This window comes from Pinus tabuliformis, chromosome 1_2 (assembly GCF_031772625.1).
Source record: "Pinus tabuliformis cultivar Carrire ecotype Pingquan chromosome 1_2, CPIR1, whole genome shotgun sequence".
In the NCBI taxonomy this organism is placed as follows: Eukaryota; Viridiplantae; Streptophyta; class Pinopsida; order Pinales; family Pinaceae; genus Pinus; species Pinus tabuliformis.
The window spans coordinates 171,019,830-171,026,133 of NC_142298.1; positions in this window are offsets into that span (position 1 = coordinate 171,019,830).

Consider the following 6,304-nt stretch of genomic DNA (forward strand, 5'->3'; position numbering starts at 1 on the left):
TGTGAAGAGTTCACCCTACCTGACATTACAGATATTGGAAAATAGATTGGAAAATAAACAAAAAATTTCCAAAAAATCACACTTAAATGTGTATAAAATTTATTTTTTAAATTATTAACCATTCACCTCTTTTTATTTGTTTAATGAAAATGAAGAAAGAAAATTAGAGTTTCTAACGTGCATATGAGTAAAAAATTTATAAAATAAAACTTTGGACGCCATAAATAAAGCACCAATGATTTTACCAAAGTCCATAAAAGTGCACAACGTTCTAATTCTACATTCCTCCCTGATTTGAAGCAACTTAGCATTCTTTATACGTATTCCCTGTGCCAATACGAACTACTTATCAACTTTCAGGCCATATGAATTCTGGCCACCTCTTACGAATCCATCACATATGTTACTCAAATTTTAGCAAATTCAAAATGTTTTCAACGAAATTGTTAACAAAACACCTTCAAACTCGTGCTACAGGCTAGTTACACGATAATTGCATGCAGTGCTTGATGATTTACAGGACTACCACCCCTAATGGATCTCCCACGTCAAACGTTCTCTCTCTACAGAACAAATTTGATGAAATGGAGTTACAGGCTGTGGTCATCCATTTCTCTTTTATGTTATTAATAGTAATTGACTTTATTGTGGGTGGATAGGTTTTTTTCCAGGCTAGTCATCAATAATAATAATAAATTTAATTTATGTAATCTCATGATAATAATAAATTTAATTTATGTAATCTCATGTAAGGTAAGCCTCATCTAACTTTAATAGTCTTGAATAATTTCAATCAATCGAAAGTGTGTTTGATTTAAATTTGGTTTTTAATTCTTTTTATTGTTTGTATTTGATTTGAGATTCTCTTTTGATTTAAGAAATTATGACCCAAGAGTACTTTAGTTCAAAACGTGAGTGAGATTTGAAAAGAGACGTTTAGAAATTAGTTAGGGTAGTGGGTTTTGATAAATCTAAATTTATTTTTACATAATATAAATCTAAATTCAGTTTTACACAAATGTGTTTTTTTACACACTTAAATTTGGGTATTTTTGAAAAAATGGATAGAGAAACAAAGACACTAATTATGATACTAACTCACTCCAAAATGTTTTATTAGAGAGCAATAATATTTGTGTTTGATAGTTACAAATCCATAAACTAACTAACCATCACAATTGACTTCATTACAAGAAACAACTAATCACCTACATAACCATTTAAGTAAACTCAAGGTTAATTTCTAACACTCAAATTTCTCATTCTTTGATTTTTATCATAATCAAAATCACTATTAGATGATGAATTGCTTTCATCTTGAACCTACATTATAGGTGCTTGATGTTCATCTAACACAACAAAAGGATTATGACAAGTACCATTTTCCATTTCATTCCATGATTTGTCTTCCATAAAATTAACATCTCTACTTATGACAAACTTATTAGTAATAGGATTATACAATCTGTATGTTTTAGATCCTTCAATATATCCCATAAAAATGTACTTTTCACTCCTATCATCAAGCTTCTTTCTTGGTTTTTCTGGAACATGAGTGAAAGAAATAAACCCAAAAACTCAAAAATGTGAAAGAGATACCTTTTTTCTACTATGTGCTTCTTGAAGTACCTTGCCTTGAAGGCTACAAGCTGCTGATTCAGCCCAAAAAACTTTATACAAAATTCTTACTATAAACAAACTCCTAGCCATGTTCATGATAATTTGATTCTTTCTTTGTGCCACTCCATTATGTTGTGGAGTATATATGGTTGTTGTTTGTTTCTTAATGCCATGATGTTTACAAAAATCAACAAATTCTTTAGAATCATACTCCCCTCCTCCATCTAATCTCGAAACTTTGACAAACTTGCCACTTTGTTTCTCAACTTTAGCTTCGATCTCCTTGAGCCTAGCAAAAGTCTCATATTTGTATTTGATAAAATAAACCCAAACTTTCCTACTAAAATCATCAATAAATGTGAGAAAATATAAACTTCCACCAATTTATTGTGTTTGCATAGGACCACACAAATCTGTATGAACTAACTCTAATTGTTCTTTGGCTATGTAAGAAGCTAATGAAAAACTATCTTGCCTATGTTTGCCCATTATGCAACTTGTACAAGGAGAGATTTGTTCAAACAAAGTAGGAAAACCTTTTACCATAAACTATCTTTGCAATAAACTCATACTTTTAAGAGGTAAATGACCATATCGTAAATGCCACAACTCAGTTTTGTTTGTTGTTGAAACATTATGTGCATACAACTTCCCACTTCTCATTTCTAATGGATACAACATGTTCTTTGTCATATGAATCTTTGCAACCAAAGTTTTATTTTGATCAAAAATTGTGCAAGTAGTGTTGTGAAACTTAACATCATAGCCATGTGCATCTAACTAACCAACACTCAACAAATTATGCTTGATATTGGGTACATAGTAAACATCATAAATATTCTTCACCTCATTTTCTTGGTTAGTATTGGCACAATACCTTTTCCTGAAGCTTTTACTTGATGATCATCACCCAAACCAATAATAGAAGTGAAAGATGTATCAAGATTAGAAAACAAATCATTGTGACCAGTACACCTGCTATGAAGCTTTTACTTGATGATCATTGCCCAAACCAATAATAGAAGTGAAAGATGTATCAAGATTAGAAAAAAATCATTGTGACCAGTCATATGATTACTACACCTACTATCAACCAACCATATATTCTTGTTAGGAATTTGCTCAGTGACTTGACATGAAATAACTACACCTACTATCAACCAACCATATATTCTTGTTAGGAATTTGCTCAGTGACTTGACATGAAATAAATAAAGCATCATATGTTCACATTCAGTATTATAGACATTAGCTTTATTTCTACTTAAAACATAGGCAACTTTTGACATTCAAATTTATAATGGCCATACTTTTTACAATAGTGACATTGAATGTTTGACTTATCTATCCACTTACAACTTTGTTCGAGTTGAGGTTGCTATAAATGTGCTACATGTGATTTATCCTTTATCTAAGATTTCCCTCTACCTTTTCCTTTTCTTCCACGAAAACCTTCCATGGAAACCTTAGACTTGAAAGCATGTTCTAAAGTACCAACATCCAAATTAATTCTTGCTTCATGAGACAATAAGGAACTTGTTAATTCTTCCAAAGAAAATTTTGTTAAATCCTTGGACTCAAGAATAACAATCATTGTCATTTCAAATTTCTTTGGAAAACTTCTAAGAACTTTTTCAACAACCCTTTGATCTTCTAACTTTTCACCATTAATTTGAAACTAATTAACAATACCCATAACTCTAGTCATAAATTGATCAATAGTTTCATAAATTGATCAATAGTTTCTAATTCATTCATCTTGAGGGTTTCAAACTGAGTTCTAAGGGTTTGTAATTTCACAATTTTCACCTTTTGATTACCTTGATAATCCGTTTTAAGAATGTCCCAAGCTACTTTAGCATTCTTTGCACCAGTTATTTTAGGAAAAATAGAATCATCTAAAGAATTCAAAATGCAAGATTTAGCTTTTCCTTCTTTTTGTTTGTGTTCCTCTAATTGTTTTCTTTAAGCAACATACATAGCAGCAGTAGCATTTGCATTAGTTTTTGTAAACCTTGATTAGACATAATCCTAAAACCCTAAACCTGGCAAACAAGCTTGCATTTTTAAACTCCAAAATTCATAATTGGTTCCATTGAACAATGGTGTTGGAATTGAAAACTAACTTGAGGATGTCATTCTTCAAATAAAAATTCAATAAAAGAAGCAAAGAAAAAATATATAAGGATTCTCTAATAAAAAACCATTTGTTGCAAGACTTGCGACTTCAAAGTACTGAATCCTACGACACCATCCAAGTAACTCAAAGAAGGGATTGCATACCGAGTTGGTTTACAAGTTGGATCTTCCTCGTCTTGAAGGGAAACAAGAGCCTCAAAACTCCTTGAACATGGAACCCGAGGGATCCTTTATCATACAAATCAAGAACCTGGAGCAGGGCCACACCACCCTCTATAGGCCTTCACAGCAAACGAAAGGCGATCTTCCTCTTGACTTTGTGGTTATGAATCCTCTCGACTTCCTCAACTACGATGAAAGGTGACCTTCCTCCCTTTGCACAGATGTTTACTTCACGACTTGAATAAATACTCCACGGTTGGATACTCGTTGTGAATACTTTGTTGCTACACAACAAGCTTGTCCACGGCTCAAGGTCTCATTACGCTCCACAACTATACTTTCACAATGCTCCAGGTCACACGCTCAACAATCGATCAAGCAATGTTAGCAAACTCCATGTTGCCTCTCTCAACAATGATCAACTGCACAACCTTAGCCACAGCACAAACTCAACTCCTACCATGAAAAATATGGACAAAGAAACAAAGGCATGAATTATGATACCAAATCACTCCAAAATGTTTTATTAGAGAGAAATATATACTTTTGTTTGATAGTTACAAATCCACAAACCGAATAACCATTACAATTGACTCAATTACAAGAAACAACTAATCACTTACGTAACCATTTAAGTAAACTCAAGATTAATTTCAAACAATTTTTACGTTATTTCCTTCCATTTCACAAACCATAGACTTTGAACCAGATTTATTAGACTTAGGTTTTTAATAATGTATTGAACTACTACCGTGATTTGCATGTGGAAGCAAGGAGTTCCTAGAAATTTTCTCGTACCTGTTCTAGTATTGCCATTAACCAGATACCACTTACCGATTGATTTGAATGTGGAAGCAAGAAGTTCCTAGAAATATCATCGTAAGTGAAGTTGTAGTATTCCACTGACCAAACACCACCTATCCATAAGTTTATGAAAATCTCCTCACAACGACGGCTCCAGTGCTGCCACTAACCACATACCATCGGTAGAGTGATTTGAATTATTAGTATTTGAATTATTAGTAGTAATTTGTATTTGATTTAAGAAATTATGATTAAGGGTACTTGAGTTTTCAAAAAGTGAGATATGGGTAGTCATGTGAAAAGAGACATTTAGAAACTAGTTAGGCAAGTGGGATTTGATAAGATAAATCTAAATTCACTTTTATACAAAATTGTATTTTTTTCAAAAATTTTAATGTAAGTATTTTTATTTATAATAATATGTTGTTGAGGTCATGTTAAGCTAGACATCAAATTGATGTATAAAACCCTCTTATTTGTGGAACAAGAGACTATTTTCCCCACGAGGATTTGATTGTTAAAGTCTACCAATGTATACATACTTTACCCCTATTAGGTTTTAATGTAACATTATAACGTGACATATCCCCTCCTCTTTCGATTTGAACTAGAAACCACTTATGAGGAAACACATGTTCTTAACCATTATTTTTTAATGTAATATTGCATAAGGTGGCACCTCCCCAAATTCTTGTAGAGCGCCTTTCAATACAAATATAGTTTATGATGAAAATATATGAAGAATGATTTGAAATGTTTACATCACCATCATCCAAAGGACAAATCAACATGAGATGATGAAAAGGTATGGAAAATGATTTTGGAATATTATGTTATCTTAGGAAAATATATTTTTGGGATCAGTGGGATCATTTAGAGAAATATTAATATGGTGATGTAGAATAGCAAGTTGTTCATGATATTATTGAATATAGTAATTCATGTAGTCTACTAGTGATGTGTTAAGGGTATAAGGGTATAATGGGACATTAAAATTATTGATATGTTAGATATGATGATAATGTAATGTATCTTGGATTAGATGCACTATGCTAATTACTAGCGTATTCATATAGATTAAATGGTTGGTAAATGCTGATAGACAATTCATAATAAACATCAAAACACTTGCTTCATCATACATCTCAAGTTGCTAGAATTTAAAAAGGTATAAAAATTATCTAAATTATAACTTTATTATTATTATTAATGATAAAAGAATTAATATATAAGTTAAACATATATACATTAATAAAATGCAACAAGATTTTTAACCACAGATATTCACCCCCCACTTTATTATGGAGATTCTTAAGTTGTAAATAAGCATTGTTACAATATCATGGGCCAATACCATGGTTTATCAATACCACATGACCAAAAAAAAACATAACTACTTTGAAAATAAATTTTAGCCTTTAATTTGTATATACTATCAAAGAATATTCTAGAACATTCTAAGTAGATTAAATCTCTACCATCCACCTTATAATTATTGATAAATAAATTAAAATTGTGGAGCCCAATTCCAAAATAGACATGCCTATCAACGTAATTATTATTATTACTTAATAAGATC